A 19,624-nucleotide genomic window follows, 5' to 3' on the forward strand; every position below is an offset into this window, starting at 1 on the left:
TCTATGCTGCTGCCAGAATCGCTGCTACTTTCGCTACAGCCAGAATCGCTGCTGCTTTCGCTACAACCATGGTCGCTGCTGCTTTGGCTGTAGCCATTGTCGCTACTGCTGCTCCCATTACCTGTCCAAATGCAACAATGACCGTTAACAATCGATGTGAGACAAATCCAAATGTAGAAGAATAAGAAGAGGTAGAACGTACCGGCATCATAATCTTCAGCGTAGCGCATGCGACACATAGTTGCGTTGAACACCTTCACGATGAGCATGGTGGCGTCGTCGTCGTACGTGAAGAGAAGGAAGTACCCCAGCCACAGGTAGTAGGCACGGTAGAACTTCTCCCACCCACGAGACAAGTACATGTGGCCCTCCTTGATCACCAACTCCACATCCCACAGCCTGCGAAACCCGCTGCTGGCCTGTCGCACCTTCACATTATTTGGCAGATCTTCACCCATCAGCATGTTCTTAAAACTGCCAGGCAACCTCTGCAGTTTGGGACAATGAGTGATGTAGGCAAACAACAGATATCATAATGAGATGGGTGAAGGGGAGATCTCTCGTTTTATATACCTGCGTCATGGATGATACTGAAGTCCCAAGTATGATAGTGAAGAACTCGGAAGCATCCAACTCGTACTGCGGTGTCGCAGAGCGGCGGTGGCTGCTTCCCGCCATCTCTGATAAGCAGCAGAAGAGACCAATTAGTACCCTTACAACAGACCAACAGACCTTTATGCACTAGAACCGAACAAGGCAAGGCAAGGTATTAAGACAGATGTGAACACATGAGATAAAATCTAGAGACGTGAACACAGAAGATAATAAGAACTACTCGTCATCATCACCAATATTGTTAAAGTTCCAGTTGGCCTAAATCTCTGAACATCTTCCAATTTATTATTTATGTCAAAGACACCACACATATTATTATTCAGCAATATATTATGGACAATGGATAGATCTCATCTTAACAGAACTGTTGGGAAGAAAATATTAACACATGGAATAAATCTCCTGACATATCACATCTGATGCAATAAACCGATGCTCCTCTAACTATTCTAAAATAATCATATTGTCCTAATAGGCTACATTTACTTTGGCATGTGAAATGCAGTTACAATACTCTAGCATCTACCACAGTTGACTGCCTAGAGCATAGTGAAGAGAATTCATTGGGGCATGAGAACTAATAACTCGCAGCATCGAGGGTAGCAAATCGTTGACAGGGCATAACAGGATAATCAGAGAAGCATCATAGTCAGAATCAGATTCTGAAATTTCAGCATAAGTCCCCTGTAAAATTCTAATCAAGTAGAAATGTCAACTAGAAGTTAGATAAATGTAGCAATCAAACTGCAAAATCAGGGAGTTTGGTGGTTACATCACAAAGCAGCAGCCCATTAACACAACTTGGACACAACTAATGACATCCAGCTTATAGAAACCATTTAAGAGACACATGATGTACAAGCCTATATGGTAATGAAAGGATCCCCGGGACATAACAATGAGTGCACTAAATGTAAAAGGGACAGTGGTTGAAGAATATGAGTTTTATCCTATTCAGCTATGTAGGAACACATTAAACGTTAAGTCAAGCAATTTTGCCAGCATTGATATGCAAAGACAATGACAACACCGCCAAGGCGCCTAGAGCTCATCAATGGAGCAAACAGAATTAGCCACTAAGAAACCACTGAAGAGACACGTAATGATGTACAAGCCTGCAGGATAAGGAAAGCATCTACAAGACGTAACAATGAGGGTGCCAAATATAAAAGGGGCAGTTTCATAGAAGCAGTGCCATAACAGGATAATCAGCGAAGCATCATAGTCTGAAGCTCTAACACTGTTATGAACCTAAGACCAACATTCTAATAGCGTCAGCGCACGAGCGCGCGGGAACGGCGTCGGCACGAAGCAGCAGCAGCGGCACGACGGGGCGGCGGCGGCGAGCTCCTGCTCCTAACCCTAGGGCGCCGCCCCGTGGGGGCATGGGGATGAGCGCGGGAGAGAGGGGGAGAGAGACTGACCAGGGGCCGCACGGGGACGGCGGACTCAGGGGAGGGTGACAGTGAGCTCGTCGCAGTGGACAACGGTGGGGTCGGAGTCGGGAGGGCGGTGATCTCGTGGGAGCAGCCGCTGGGCGCGGCGGGTGGGCGGGGGGCGGGGACGAGAACGACGGCGACGGCGGAGCGACGGAGGGAGGCGGCGAGGGTGGCGGCGCTCGGCTCGGGGACGGCGAAGGAGGCGAGGGGGGCGGCGAGGGGGACGGCGAACACGGGGGGCGGCGGGTGAGATCGATGAGGCAGGGGAGAGATTAGAGAGATTGGGGATTTAGTGTGGGGGGAAGCTTTCTAATGGTGCACCACACCCTCGTGCGCCATAAGTACGACTATTCTAATGGCGCACCACCCCTCGGTGCGCCATTAGAATTTTGTTTTAATCTAGCCCACACTAGCCCTATCTACAACCTAACCCTATCTACAACAGAACCCACCCACTAGCCCGACTGGTGAGGACGCAGCACACACACCAGGAGGTCCTGGGTTTGATTCCCAGGCTCCCCAATATTTTTTATGCATTTTAAATGCTGTTTTTTTATATTTATTTGTGTTTAAATATGTTCAAACTTGTTTAAATCATAACAGTAATATTTTTTTATAAAAACAATAATAATTTTTTAAAAAATATGTTCAAATTTGTTACTTGAAAATATCATCGGCGGCGGCGATGGAGCGGGGGAGGGTGCGGGGGGTGCTCGTTGGCGGCGGTGGAACGGGGGAGGGTGCGGGGCGCCGGGTGCTCGTCGGCGGCGGTGGAGCGGGGGAGGGTTGCGGTGGGTTGTCCGCGGCGGTGGAGCTAGCGGGGGAGGGTGCGGGTGGGATCGAGATGGAGGAGGATCGAGATCGAGATGGAGGGGGAATCGAGATCGAGATGGAGATGGAGGGGGATACTAATGGCGCACCGTGTAATAGTGCGCCATTAGTAGTTTTGCAAAAAAAAGAATAATAAAAAAATTACAGTAATGGCGCACTCTCTGCCTGGTGCGCCATTACTAGTTCTAACTAGTAATGGCGCATTGTCGACCTGATGCGCCATTAGTATGTATGGAAAAATGGAAAAAAAATTAATACTAGTGGCGCACCCTGTTTCTGGTGCGCCATTAGTATATAGTAGTGGCGCACTACTTCCCTGGTGCGCCATTAGTATCAATCCTATCTATAGCCCTTTTCCTAGTAGTACGGGGGTCACCGGTATTGTACCGGGACCATTGGAAGGGTCCCGGGGGTCCACCGGGTGGGGCCACCCATCCCGGAGGGCCCCATGGGCCAAAGTGGGGAGGGGAACCAGCCCATAGTGGGCTGGTGCGCCCCCCTTGGCCCACCCCATTCGCCTAGGGTTGGGAACCCTAGGGTGGGGGGGCGCCCCACCTGGCTTGGGGGGCACTCCACACCTTGGCCGCCGCCCCCCCTAGGAGATCCCATCTCCTAGGGCCGGCGCACCCCCTAGGGGGCCTATATAAAGGGGGGGAGGGAGGGGGCAGCGACACCCTTGAGTCTTGGCGCCTCCCTCTCCCCTGCTACACCTCTCCCTCTCGTAGTAAAACGGCGATGCCCTACTGCGGTGACCCCTGCATCCACCACCACGCCATTGTGCTGCTGGATCTTCATCAACCTCTCCTTCCCCCTTGCTGGATCAAGAAGGAGGAGACGCCACGCTGACCGTACGTGTGTTGAACGCGGAGGTGCCGTCCGTTCGGCGCTAGGATCTCCGGTGATTTGGATCACGTCGAGTACGACTTCCTCATCCCCGTTCTTTGAACGCTTCCGCGCGTGATCTACAAAGGTATGTAGATGCAATCCGATCACTCGTTGCTAGATGAACTCATAGATGGATCTTGGTGAAACCGTAGGAAATTTTTTGTTTCTGCAACGTTCCCCAACAGTGGCATCATGAGCTAGGTCTATGCGTAGTTCTTTTTGCACGAGTAGAACACAATTTGTTGTGGGCGTAGATGTTGTCAACTTTCTTGCCGCTACTAGTCTTATTTTGCTTCAACGGTATTGTGGGATGAATCAGCCCGGACCAACCTTACACGTACGCTTACGTGAGACCGGTTCCACCGACTGACATGCACTAGTTGCATAAGGTGGCTGGCGGGTGTCTGTCTCTCCCACTTTAGTTGGAGCGGATTCGATGGAAAGGGTCCTTATGAAGGGTAAATAGAAGTTGACAAATCACGTTGTGGCTTTCACGTAGGTAAGAAAACATTCTTGCTAGAACCGTATTGCAGCCACGTAAAAACTTGCAACAACAACTAGAGGACGTCTAACTTGTTTTTGCAGCAAGTGTTTTGTGATGTGATATGGCCAAAGTTGTGACGAATGATGAATGATATATATGTGATGTATGAGATGTTCATGCTATTGTAATAGGAATCACGACTTGCATGTCGATGAGTATGACAACCTGCAGGAGCCATAGGAGTTGTCTTTTTTTTGTATGACCTACGTGTCATTGAGAAATGCCATGTAAATTACTTTACTTTATTGCTAAATGTGTTAGCCATAGTAGTATAAGTAATAGTTGGCGAGCAACTTCATGGAGACACGATGATGGAGATCATGATGATGGAAATCATGGTGTCATGCCGGTGACAAGATGATCATGGAGCCCCAAGATGGAGATCAAAGGAGCTATGTGATATTGGCCATATCATGTCACTATTATTATTTGATTGCATGTGATGTTTATCATGTTTTTGCATCTTGTTTACTTAGAACGATGGTAGTAAATAAGATGATCCCTCATAATAATTTCAAGAAAGTGTTCCCCCTAACTGTGCACCGTTGCGACAGTTCGTTGTTTCGAAGCACCACGTGATGATCGGGTGTGATAGATTCCAACGTTCACATACAATGGGTGTAAGACAGATTTACACATGCAAACACTTAGGTTGACTTGATGAGCCTAGCATGTACAGACATGGCCTCGGAACACAGAAGACCGAAAGGTCGAGCATGAGTCGTATAGAAGATACGATCAACATGAAGATGTTCACCGATGTTGACTAGTCCGTCTCACGTGATGATCGAACACGGCCTAGTTAACTCGGATCATGTTATACTTAGATGACTGGAGGGATGTCTATCTGAGTGGGAGTTCATTGAATAATTTGATTTGGATGAACTTAATTATCATGAACTTAGTCTAAAATCTTTACAACATGTATTGTAGATCAAATGGCCAATGTTGTCCTCAACTTCAACGCGTTCCTAGAGAAAACCAAGCCGAAAGACGATGGCAGCAACTATACAGACTGGGTCCGGAATTTGAGGATCATCCTCATAGCTGCCAAGAAAGATTATGTCCTACAAGCACCGCTAGGTGAAGCACCTGTTCTCCCTGCAGAACAAGACGTTATGAACGCTTGGCAGACACGTACCGATGATTACTCCCTCGTTCAGTGTGGCATGCTTTACAGCTTAGAGCCGGGGCTCCAAAAGCGTTTTGAGAGACACGGAGCATATGAGATGTTCGAAGAGCTGAAAATGGTTTTTCAAGCTCATGCCCGGGTCGAGAGATATGAAGTCTCCGACAAGTTCTTCAGCTGTAAGATAGAGGAAAACAGTTCTGTCAGTGAGCACATACTCACTATGTCTGGGTTACATAACCGCTTGACTCAGCTGGGAGTTAATCTCCCGGATGACGCGGTCATTGACAGAATCCTTCAGTCGCTTCCACCGAGCTACAAGAGCTTTGTGATGAACTTCAATATGCAGGGGATGGAAAAGACCATTCCTGAAGTATTTGCAATGCTGAAATCAGCAGAGGTAGAAGTCAAAAAGGAACATCAAGTGTTGATGGTGAATAAAACCACTAAGTTCAAAAAGGGCAAGGGTAAGAAGAACTTCAAGAAGGACGGCAAGGGAGTTGCCGCGCCCGGTAAGCAAGCTGCCGGGAAGAAGCCAAAGAATGGACCCAAGCCCGAGACTCAGTGCTTTTATTGCAAGGGAAGTGGTCACTGGAAGCGGAATTGCCCTAAATACTTAGCGGACAAGAAGGCCGGCATCACGAAAGGTATATGTGATATACATGTAATTGATGTGTACCTTACCAGTACTCGTAGTAGCTCCTGGGTATTTGATATTGGTGCAGTTGCTCACATTTGTAACTCAAAGTAGGAGCTGCGGAATAAGCGGAGACTGGCGAAGGACGAGGTGACGATGCGCGCCGGGAATGGTTCCAAGGTCGATGTGATCGCCGTCGGCACGCTACCTCTACATTTACCTACAGGATTAGTTTTGAACCTCAATAATTGTTGTTTAGTGCCAAGTTTGAGCATGAACATTGTATCAGGATCTCGTTTAATACGAGATGGCTACTCATTTAAATCCGAGAATAATGGTTGTTCTATTTATATGAGAGATATGTTTTATGGTCATGCTCCGATGGTGAATGGTTTATTCTTAATGAATCTCGAGCGTAATGCTACACATATTCATAGTGTGAGTACCAAAAGATGTAAGGTTGACAATGATAGTCCCACATACTTGTGGCACTGCCGCCTTGGTCACATAGGTGTCAAACGCATGAAGAAGCTCCATGCAGATGGACTTTTAGAGTCTCTTGATTACGAATCATTTGACACATGCGAACCATGCCTCATGGGTAAAATGACCAAGACTCCGTTCTCAGGAACAATGGAGCGAGCAACCAACTTATTGGAAATCATACATACTGATGTGTGCGGTCCAATGAGTGTTGAGGCTCGCGGTGGTTATCATTATGTTCTCACCCTCACTGATGACTTGAGTAGATATGGGTATGTCTACTTAATGAAACACAAGTCTGAGACCTTTGAAAGGTTCAAGGAATTTCAGGGTGAGGTTGAGAATCAACGTGACAGGAAAATCGAGTTCCTGCGATCAGATCGTGGAGGAGAATACTTGAGTCACGAATTTGGCACACACTTAAGAAAATGTGGAATAGTTTCACAACTCACGCCGCCTGGAACACCTCAGCGTAATGGTGTGTCCGAACGTCGTAATCGCACTCTATTAGATATGGTGCGATCTATGATGTCTCTTACCGATTTACCGCTATCTTTTTGGGGCTATGCTTTAGAGACTGCCGCATTCACTTTAAATAGGGCTCCGTCAAAATCCGTTGAGACGACACCATATGAATTATGGTTTGGGTAGAAACCTAAGCTGTCGTTTCTAAAAGTTTGGGGATGCGATGCTTATGTCATGAAACTTCAACCTGAAAAGCTCGAACCCAAGTCGGAAAAATGCGTCTTCATAGGATACCCTAAAGAAACTATTGGGTATACCTTCTACCTTAGATCCGAAGGCAAGATCTTTGTTGCCAAGAATGGATCCTTTCTAGAGAAGGAGTTTCTCTCGAAAGAAGTAAGTGGGAGGAAAGTAGAACTTGATGAAGTATTACCTCTTGAACCGGAAAATGGCGCAACTCAAGAAAATGTTCCTGAGGTGCCTGCACCGACTAGAGAGGAAGTTAATGATGATGATCATGAAACTTCAGATTAAGTTGCTACTGAACTTCGTAGGTCCACAAGGACACGTTCCGCACCAGAGTGGTACGGCAACCCTGTCTTGGAAATCATGTTGTTAGACAACGGTGAACCTTCGAACTATGAAGAAGCGATGGCGGGCCCGGATTCCGACAAATGGCTGGAAGCCATGAAATCCGAGATAGGATCCATGTATGAAAACGAAGTATGGACTTTGACTGACTTGCCCGTTGAGCGGCGAGCCATAGAAAATAAATGGATCTTTAAGAGGAAGACAGACGCGGATGGTAATGTGACCATCTATAAAGCTCGGCTTGTCACTAAGGGTTATCGACAAGTTCAAGGGGTTGACTACGATGAGACTTTCTCACCGGTAGTGAAGCCGAAGTCCGTCCGAATCATGTTAGCAATTGCCGCATTCTATGATTATGAGATATGGCAAATGGATGTCAAAATGGCATTCCTTAATGGTTTCCTTAAGGAAGAATTGTATATGATGCAGCCGGAAGGTTTTGTCGATCCTAAGAATGCTGACAAGGTGTGCAAGCTCCAACGCTCGATTTATGGGCTGGTGCAAGCATCTCGGAGTTGGAACATTCGCTTTGATGAGATGATCAAAGCGTTTGGGTTTATGCAGACTTATGGAGAAGCCTGCGTTTACAAGAAAGTGAGTGGGAGCTCTGTAGCATTTCTCATATTATATGTAGATGACATACTTTTGATGGGAAATGATATAGAGCTTTTGGACAGCATTAATGCCTACTTGAATAAGAGTTTTTTCAATGAAGGACCTTGGAGAAGCTGCTTATATATTAGGCATCAAGATCTATAGAGATAGATCAAGACGCCTCATAGGTCTTTCACAAAGCACATACCTTGATAAGATATTGAAGAAGTTCAATATGGATCAGTCTAAGAAGGGGTTCTTGCCCGTGTTGCAAGGTGTGAAATTGAGCTCAGCTCAATGTCCGACCACAACAGAAGATATAGAAGAGATGAGTGTCATCCCCTATGCCTCAACCATAGGTTCTATTATGTATGCCATGCTGTGTACCAGACCTGATGTAAACCTTGCCGTAAGTTTGGTAGGTAGGTACCAAAGTAATCCCGGCAAGGAACACTGGACAGCGGTCAAGAATATCCTAAAGTACCTGAAAAGGACTAAGGAAATGTTTCTCGTTTATGGAGGTGACGAAGAGCTCGTCGTAAAGGGTTACGTCGACGCTAGCTTCGACACAGATCTGGATGACTCTAAGTCACAAACCGGATACGTGTATATTTTGAATGGTGGGGCAGTAAGCTGGTGCAGTTGCAAGCAGAGCGTCATGGCGGGATCTACATGTGAAGCGGAGTACATGGCAGCCTCGGAGGCAGCGCATGAAGCAATTTGGGTGAAGGAGTTCATCACCGACCTAGGAGTCATACCCAATGCGTCGGGGCCGATAGAACTGTTCTGTGACAACACTGGAGCTATTGCACTTGCCAAGGAGCCCAGGTTTCACAAGAAGACCAGGCACATCAAGCGTCGCTTCAACTCCATTTGTGAAAATGTTCAAGATGGAGACATAGATATTTGTAAAGTACATACGGACCTAAATGTAGCAGATCTGTTGACTAAACCTCTCCCTAGAGCAAAACATGATCAACACCAGAATTCCATGGGTGTTCGATTCATCACAATGTAACTAGATTATTGACTCTAGTGCAAGTGGGAGACTGTTGGAAATATGCCCTAGAGGAAATAATAAAAGGGTTATTATTATATTTCCTTGTTCATGATAATTGTCTTTTATTCATTCTATAATTGTGTTATCCGGAAATCATAATACATGTGTGAATACATAGACACCAACATGTCCCTAGTAAGCCTCTAGTTGACTAGCTCATTGATCAACAGATAGTCATGGTTTCCTGACTATGGACATTGGATGTCATTGATAATGAGATCACACCATTAGGAGAATGATGTGATGGACAAGACCCAATCCTAAACATAGAACAAGATCGTATAGTTCGTTTGCTAGAGTTTTTCCAATGTCAAGTATCTTTTCCTTAGACCATGAGATCGTATAACTCCCGGATGCCGTAGGAGTGCTTTGGGTGTACCAAACACCACAACGTAACTGGGCGACTATAAAGGTATACTACGGGTATCTCCGAAAGTGTCTTTTGGGTTGACACGGATCAAGACTGGGATTTGTCACTCCGTATAACGGAGATGTATCTCTGGGCCCACTCGGTAATGCATCATCATTATGAGCTCAAAGTGACCAAGTGTCTGGTCACGGGATCATGCATTACGGTACGAGTAAAGTGACTTGCCGGTAACGAGATTAAACGAGGTATTGCGATACCGACGATCGAATCTCGGGCAAGTAACGTACCGATTGACAAAGGGAATTGTATACGGGGTTGCTTGAATCCTCGACATCGTGGTTCATCCGATGAGATCATCGAGGAGCATGTGGGAGACAACATGGGTATCCAGATCCCGCTGTTGGTTATTGACCGGAGAGCCATCTCGGTCATGTCTACATGTCTCCCGAACCTGTAGGGTCTACACACTTAAGGTTCGGTGACGCTAGGGTTGTAGAGATATAATATGCAGTAACCCGAAAGTTGTTCAGAGTCCCGGATGAGATCCCGGACGTCACGAGGAGTTTCGGAATGGTCCGGAGGTGAAGAATTATATATAGGAAGTGCAGTTTCGGCCATCGGGAGAGTTTCGGGGGTCACCGATATTGTACCGGGACCACCGTAAGGGTCCCGGGGGTCCACCGGGTGGGGCCACCCATCTCGGAGGTCCCCATGGGCCAAAGTGGGGAGGGGAACCAGCCCATAGTGGGCTGGTGCGCCCCCCTTGGCCCACCCCATGCGCCTAGGGTTGGGAACCCTAGGGTGGGGGGGGGGGCGCCCCACCTGGCTTGGGGGGCACTCCACCCCTTGGCCGCCGCCCCCCTAGGAGATCCCATCTCCTAGGGCCGGCGCACCCCCTAGGGGGCCTATATAAATGGGGGGGGGGAGGGAGGGGGCAGCGACACCCTTGAGTCTTGGCGCCTCCCTCTCCCCTGCTACACCTCTCCCTCTCGTAGTAAAATGGCGAAGCCCTGCTGCGGTGACCCCTGCATCCACCACCACGCCGTTGTGCTGCTGGATCTTCATCAACCTCTACTTCCCCTTGCTGGATCAAGAAGGAGGAGACGTCACGCTGACCGTACGTGTGTTGAACACGGAGGTGCCGTCCGTTCGGCGCTAGGATCTCCGGTGATTTGGATCACGTCGAGTACGACTTCCTCATCCCCGTTCTTTAAACGCTTCTGCGCGTGATCTACAAAGGTATGTAGATGCAATCCGATCACTCGTTGCTAGATGAACTCATAGATGGATCTTGGTGAAACCGTAGGAAATTTTTTATTTTCTGCAATGTTCCCCAACACGGCCGGCCTCCCCCCTTGCTCCTCTATATATGGGGGCAGGGGGGCACCCTAGGACACACAAGTTGATTGTTCCAAGCCGTGTGCGGTGCCCCCCTCCACCATAATCCACCTCGATCATATCGTAGCGGTGCTTAGGCGAATCCCTGCGTCGGTAGCAACATCATCACCGTCATCACACCGTCGTGCTGACGGAACTCTCCTGTGAAGCTCTGCTGGATCGGAGTTCGTGGGACGTCATTGAGCTGAATGTCTGCTGAACTCGGAGGTGCCATACGTTCGGTACTTGGATCGGTCGGATCGTGAAGACGTACGACTACATCAACCGCGTTCTCATAACACTTCCGCTTATGGTCTACGAGGGTACGTAGATGATACTCTCTGTAGGATCGAAAGTATGTCTAGAGGGGGGGGGGTGATTAGACTACTTGACCAAATAAAAACTTAACCTTTTCCCAATTTTAGTTCTTGGCAGATTTTAGCTATTTTAGGATAAGTCAAGCAATCATCACATAATTCAAGCAAGCATGCAAAGAGTATATTGGCAGCGGAAATTAAAGCATGCAACTTGCAAGAATGTAAAGGGAAGGGTTTGGAGAATTCAAATGCAATTGGAGACACGGATGTTTTTCCCGTGGTTTGGATAGGTGGTGCTATCCTACATCCATGTTGATGGAGACTTCAACCCACGAAGGGTAACGGTTGCGCGAGTCCACACAGGGCTCCACCCAAGGGTAACGGTTGCGCGAGTCCACACAGGGCTCCACCCACGAAGGGTCCACGAAGAAGCAACCACCCACAAAGGGTCCACGAAGAAGCAACCTTGTCTATCCCACCATGGCCATCGCCCACACAGGACTTGCCTCACTAGCGGTAGATCTTCACGAAGTAGGCGATCTCCTTGCCCTTACAAACTCCTTGGTTCAACTCCACAATCTTGTCGGAGGCTCCCAAGTGACACCTAGCCAATCTAGGAGACACCACTCTCTAAGAAGTAACAAATGGTGTGTAGGTAATGAACTCCTTGCTCTTGTGCTTCAAATGATAGTCTCCCCAACACTCAACTCTCTCTCATAGGATTTGGATTTGGTGGAAAGAAGATTTGAGTGGAAAGCAACTTGGGAAGGCTAGAGATCAAGATTCATATGGTAGGAATGGAATGTCTTGGTCTCAACACATGAGCAGGTGGTTCTCTCTCAGAACATATGAGTTGGAATGGTGTGTGTGTGTTCTGATGGCTCTCTCCTCGAATGAGAAGGAGGTGGAGGGGTATATATAGCCTCCACACAAAATCCAACCGTTACACAGTTTTCCAATCTCGGTGGGACCAAATCAATAAACTCGGTCGGACCAAAAATGTAAACCTAGTGACCGTTAGTGATTTTCGGTGGGACTGACATGCAACTCGGTAGGACCGATATGGTTAGGGTTTGGGCATAACGTAATCTCGGTGAGACCGATTACACAAACTCGGTGAGACCGAATTTGGTAATTAGCTAACCAGAGAGTTGGTCAGGCAAACTCGGTGGGACCGATTTGCTCTTTCGGTGAGACCGAAAAGTTACAAAGGGGAAACACTGAGTTTACATTGCAATCTCGGTGGGACCGATTCGCTCTTTCGGTGAGACCGAAAAGTTACGAAAGGGAAACAAAGAGTTTGCAACCCCATCTCGGTGAGACCGAGATCCCTATCGGTAGGACCGAATTGCTAGGGTTTGGCAGTGGCTAATGACAAGTGAAAACTCGGTGGCGCCGGATAGGAAGAATCGGTAGGACCGAGTTTGGCTTAGAGTTTAGGTCGTATGTGGATATGGGAAAGTAGTTGAGGGTTTTGGAGCATATCACTAAGCACATGAAACAAGAGGCTCATTAAGCAACACCTCATCCCTCCTTAATACTATTGGCTTTTCCTAAAGACTCAATGTGATCTTGGATCACTAAAATATAAAATGAAGAGTCTTGAGCTTTTGAGCTTGAGCCAATCCTTTGTCCTTAGCATTTTGAGGGTTCCACTTTCACATCCATGCCATGCCAATCATTGAGCTTTCCTGAAATAATCATCTTGGAATAGCATTAGCTCAATGAGCTATATGTTTTTATGAATTACCAAAACCACCTAGGGATAGTTGCACTTTCAATCTCCCCCTTTTTGGTAATTGATGACAACATATAGATCAAAGCTTCGACAAATGATAATAAGCATGAAATATATCGTCGCTTTGAGAAGTATGTGATAAGTAAGAGCTCCCCCTAAAGTTGTGCATATTTAAAATTTGCTTTGGACTGCAAATGCACAAGGAGTTAGAGTCATGGGTTACTTTTCCATGTCACATACATCTTGGTGGAGCGCTTAAAATGATAAGAATGAAATACATGCACTCATCACCAAGAATAGTGAATGATCACACAAGATAGATATGATAATAGCATTAAGCAAATATTAAGTGTAGCTTATGATCAAACACATGATCATCAATGTCTCACAAATAATGACGTAGTATCTCAAGCACTCAAAAGCAAACAAGTTTGAAAAACCACCAAATAAAGCAAGAGAGAAAAGCAACACACACTCTCTCTCTCTCTCTCTCGAAGCCTATGATCTATACATCTTCTCCCCCTTTGGCAACAAGTTACCAAAAAGTTCCTAGAAAATGCATAGTGCTAGATCGACGCTCAGGCTTGATCTTCTGGTGGTGGTGGAGTCCGGATCACTCCAAGGACGAAGGCTTCGGTAGATGCTGAAGTAGACGCTGGAGTTGGAGCTGAAGTAGATGCTGGAGCTGGTGGAACTGAGGCTGTAGCTGGTGCTGAAGTGGTGGCTCTTGTGTCAGCAACTGGCACGGCAGACGACCTCGGGCCTCGTGGCACTCTGGCAAAGGCATGAGTGGTAGTCCTGCCTCTCCTCTCCTGCATGTCCTCCTGGAGCTGCTCCACTGCAGACTGAACTTCCGTTACTTTAACATCCAAGTCATAGAACTTCTGTTCCATGATTCTCTCTAGGCTCTGCTGATTCTGAGTGAGGGTGGCCAGACTTTGCTCAATCCTCAGCGTGGATGCAATCAAGTAACCAAGCTGCTCTTGTTTGGTCTTCAAGAAGTATTCAGATGCCTTCTCTTGAGTTGGCATCTAGGCAGCTTTCTCCTTCCTTGCCTTCTCCTTCTTCGCGTATGCTTGGGCAGATGATGGCTCGTTCTCAGTCATGATAACTTGGTTATCCTCAAAATATGGACGGATGGGCAGGTGTTCCTTGTCCAATAGGTATATGCTTGTGCCCATCTTAGAGTTGATGAGCTCCTGGATCTGAGGGGCATATCCGCAACTCCTCTTCTGGTCTGCTGCAGTCCTCTTGATTGTTTCCACTATGAGGCTCATCACCTTGAACTTCTGAGGCACATCAAACACATGTAGAAAGTTGATAGCATGGCCTCTGATCATCTTGTGATCTCCAGACTTGGGCAATAAGGTGTGCCTCAAGATCCAATTGATAGTGGGCAGCCCTGACAGAAGGTAATGTACTGAGCCAAACTTGAAAGTATCAAGTGCTTCATTTGGGATCTCCTTGTACATATTTGACATTGAGTTGTGGTCCATCTTCTTCTTGGCATAGATATCCAAGTCATCATCTTGCTCCTCTGGGGCATTAATGATCTGTGCCCATTCCTCAACAGTGGATTGGTACCTCGTACCCTCAGACATCCATGTGATCCTCCCATCTGGATAAAAGTGAGCTGTGGAGTAGAACTGCATGATGAGTTCCTCGTTCCACTTTGTGAGCTTCTGCCCAACAAAGTCCTCTACTCCACATGCCTTGAAGCTGTCCTGAACTCCTGGGTAGTGCTCCTCATTGTCCTTGATGTATGTCCAATCAACCCATCGCATATCACAGACAATGGGCTTCTTATCTAGCAGCACTGTCTCATAAAAATCCTGCTGCTCCTTGGTGTGAAACCTGTAGTCAACTGCTGTCTTCTCCTTGAAGCATACGGGTCTTATTCTCTCCACTTCCTTAGCCCTGAATCTCTCCTAAGCTTCATATCCTCAGCCACAGGATGAGCATCGTTGTAGTCTGGGATCTTGGGCTTTAGCTTCCTTAGGACATTCTCTTCCTCTTCTTCAGCAATAGTCAGGCACTGGGGCCTTGTTCTTCTCAGCTGCAGGAATGCTCCTTGTATTCCTCTTGGGTGCAGACTTGGGCTTGGAGGCAGCTTTGGGCTTAGATGCAGTAGCCCCTGACTTTATGGCATCACCCATTAGCTTGGGTGCCTTGGGTGCTGGTGCAGCTACCTCTTCTTCTTCTTCTTCCATGATGGAAGCTTTGCCAAGCACTCTAGCCACAGTCTTCTTCACCCTTTCCTTTCTTTTCTTGCCCTCAGCTGCAACTGGCTCTATGGGCTTCTCAGTTGACATTCTGGCCTTTGACATTGGCTGCCTGCCTGCTGGCCTTTTGATTTTCAGGCCTGGCTTAGTGCCTTGAGCTGGCTCAACTCTCTTGGAAGTGGCCTCTTCCTCTGCCACATAATCTTCATCTTCGGAATCAAAAGTCCTCTTCTTCCTCTGTCTCGTGGCAGCCTTTGGCAGGTTGCTAGGAGTGCTCCTGCTGCCTTCATCAGAAGAACTGGAGGGACTAGTGCCCTCACTCATTACCACTTGCTGTTCTGACACATTCTGGCTATCACTTTGATCAGACATGCTGCAAACTGACTGCTGACCCTGTGAACAGTTTATAGATGAGGTAGAAAAGGATGAGCATCACAAAATGCAGAGATTTTTGCAAAAGAATGATCCAAAAACTTAGTTTTAGTTTCCCACTGAAATCATCTCGGATCTACCGATTTTCAAACTCGGTGATACCGAAGCAGTTTTGGAACCTAAACTAGTGAACTCGGTTGGACCGAGTCACAGTTCGGTGGCACTGAGACTGCTAGGGTTTCACAGAGTTCCAAAATCGGTCACACCGATAAGTAATTCTCGGTCAGACCGAGTCTCACTTGTGCAATGGCATAAGCCAAATCGGTGGGACCGAGTTTTTCAACTCGGTGGGTCCGAGATGGTTTCGGCGGAAACCTAAACCTAGAATTTTCGAATCAAAGCTAATCTACGGGCGTTTTGACTGGATAGGAGTGTTTCAATCGTGGCAAGAATCATGAAGAACACAATGTGCTAGGAATCAGATTGGAGAATAGCACAAAGATCAAGTCCATACCCTAGTTCGGCGGGGACTTGCTACGGCGGCAACGGCGGGGCAGAATTCCCGTTGACGGCGACGGAGACCAGCTACTGGAGGCGGCTGGCGGCGAGAAGACGATCCGGAGACCACGAGGGCAGAGCAGGCTATCGCGCGGGCGAAGGGGTTCGGAGAAATTTCCAAAATTTTGCCCGTGGCTGTATATAGCCCGACCCTGTCGGTGTGACCGAGTGGAACAACTCGGTGGCACCGAGATTCATAACTGCGTGCAGTTACTGAAACTCGGTGTGACCGAAATGTTCAAATCGGTTGCACCGAGATCAAAAACCTAGATCAACTTAATGATCTCGGTAGGACTGAAAGTGGGGTATAGGTCAAACCGAGAATCATAAAGAGGTTTTGGAAGTTTAAGTCTATGACGAATCGGGGACTCCGAGCGCTCCTCACACAGAGTGGTTCGAATCTGACTTGATCAAGTTTTGTGATGCAGCATGAATAGAGTTTGAGACGAGAAAAGCATAGATAGCAAGGGGAGGTTCTTAGGCATTCTTGTCCATCCACTTGGCAGAAGAAGATAAAACCAAACAATCAAAACAACAAGTGGATGTCCTCGAATGAGTAAAAAATGCAACCAGCATGCTCACACAATAAGATGGCAAATGAAATATGTGACAAAGCATTCACAACCAATTCTAGCATCTATCAAGCAATTTGCGATGACAAGGTCATCTATATATGAGTATATTGACTTAGGAGTCAAGTGAGAGCACTTGATCATAGGTCATACTCATCGTTTAAGATCAAGTGGGGTTACCACTTTTACATAAAGCATTGTTGTGTTCACATCTTTAGAGTTGCTTTAGCTCAAGTCTTAGAGTAAAGCTCCCCCTAGATGTGATATCCCCCCTAAGAGGGATGAAGTAACCTTGGGTTTTGTCGATGATGACTTCATGTAGATGTTGAAGATGTGGATGCTCAATGTTGATGTAGATCACTTGGAGCTATCCATTTGAGTGAATTGCACTTTGAATACCTACATGGGTTAGTCCCACAAGGAACAAACAAGGATATCCATAGACATAGAGTGATGCACACACAAGATGATGTCCATGAAAACTTTTAGGTTACCTTGTCCCTTGTCTTACCAACAAGAGGGTTTGTGACTCCTTGAACTAGTGCAAGATGTGGAAGTTGATTGCACTTGTTCTTGCCAAAATGATAAGAGTGAAGTATGTTGGCGGAGTCACCCTCAAGAACTCTCTAGTTCTTCTTCTTTTGGATCCACATCATCTTGATGGGAATCCTTGGAGTTGTAGTCGTACTTGATGAAGTGGAACTTGAAGTAGTCTTGGGGATCCACTTGACTAAGGCCTTAGGAGCTTCTTCAAATGCATCAATTTCCTCTTGAAGCTTGTCCTTGCCTTTTTGCTTGTAGTCTTGTGGTGGAAGATCATCTTGAGCTTGTGTCCCCTTGAAAGAAGTATACTTCTCTTGTTGAGGAACAAACTTTGTCTTGGGGTATTGATCTTCTTCCCACTCAACTCCATTGGCATTGAACTTTCGTTCAAAACCAACACCTTGATTCTTCTAGTGCATTCCTTGCTTGCGCACAATTTCCTCGAATTGCTTACTCCCGGCAAGGCTTTTGTACACTCCTTTCTCTATAATTCCCTTCAATAAACTATTTTCTTGCTCAAGTGTAACTTGGCTAAGAGAATCATTAGTGGAATCAAGAGAACTACTAGAATCAACAATATTGGATTTAGCATGATCATTGTTACTGCTAGAGGAGGAATCTTTCTTGTTACTAGACTTGACTTGAGGCATGTAAGTAGATAAGAGTAAACGCTTGGCAATGTAAGAAGAACTTTTCTTGCGGAGATCATCATTGATTGCTTTTAAGAACTCATGCTCTTGCTCAAGATTGAGCTTTTCAAAGTGTAATTTCTCATGAGCTCTTAAAAGTTCTCGATGATCTTCGAAGATGGTTTCATGAGATAACTTAAGAGTGTTTAGTTCTTTAGTTAGGGCCTCAATCTTCTCCTTATCATTGTCATTCGTTTTATCTTGATTAGCATGTTTAATTGACATTTCATCATAGTATTCATCACTAGAGTTGTCAACAAGCAAATCATCACCTAACAAGTCATCTTCATCACTATTGAAATCAACATACTCGGGGTGTGTTACCTTAGGACCTTTGGCCATGAAGCATCTTCCAATTCCTTCATTTGGTGAGTCAAATATGTCGTAGGAGTTGGTTGACACAAGTGCTAGACCGGCAACACCTTCATCTTGAGTATCTTCGGAGTCGGAGTGATAACTTCTCTCGGAGTGGCTGTCGGAGTCGGAGCCGGATACCCATTCACCAACATGAGCTTGATGTCTTTGTCTTGTGTAGCTCCTTGATGATTTTTCCTTCCTTTCCGAATCCTTGCTTCTCCGTGAGTATCTTCGTTCATAACGATCATCTCTACTCCTTCTCTCTCTTGGTGGTGATTCTTTGCTTCTTCTTCTTGGAGAATCTTCTCTTCTCTTGTAGGGAGCCGTACACTCATTGGAATAGTGTCCGGGTCTTCCACAATTGTAGCAGTTTCGCTCTCGACTAGAAGATCTTTTGTCATTGTAGGACCTTGACTTGAAGCTTCTATCTTTGCTTCTACTCTTGTAGAACTTGTTGAAGTTCTTCACCATTAAGCTCAATTCTTCATTCAAGTCTTGTTTCTCACTTGATGATGTAGGGGCTTCACATGAGGCTTTATAGGCACCACTTTATTTGTTGTGAAGTTCCTCTTTATCCTTAAGTGACATCTCATGAGCAACAATTCTTCCAATCACCTCCGTTGGCTTGAGATCTTTGTAATTGGGCATCATTTGGATCAATGTGCACACGGTATCATATTTTCCATCCAAGGCTCTTAGAATCTTCTTGATGATGAATCTATCGGTCATCTCTTCACTTCCTAAGCCGGCAATCTCATTTGTGATGAGAGCAAGCCTAGAGTACATTTCAGCGACACCTTCACCATCCTTCATCTTAAACTTGTCAAGTTGGCTTTGAAGCACATCCAACTTGGATTCCTTGACGGAGTCGGTACCTTCGTGCATATCAATCAAAGTGTCCCAAATTTCCTTTGCATTCTCAAGACGGCTGATTTTGTTGAATTCTTCGGGGCATAATCCGTTGAAGAGAATATCACAAGCTTGAGCATTATATTGCAACATCTTCAACTCATCCGCGGTAGCTTCATGGTTTGGTTCTCTCCCATCAAAGAAGTCACCTTGCAAACCAACACACACAATAGCCCAAACGGTGGGGTTATGTCCAATAATATGCATTTTCATTTTATGCTTCCAACTAGCAAAATTAGTACCATCAAAGTAAGGACCTCTACGGTGGTAATTTCCCTCGCTAGACGCCATACTCTCCTAGGTTGTGAAACCAAGGCTATGACCACA

This window comes from Triticum urartu, chromosome 3 (assembly GCF_003073215.2).
Source record: "Triticum urartu cultivar G1812 chromosome 3, Tu2.1, whole genome shotgun sequence".
NCBI lineage: Eukaryota > Viridiplantae > Streptophyta > Magnoliopsida > Poales > Poaceae > Triticum > Triticum urartu.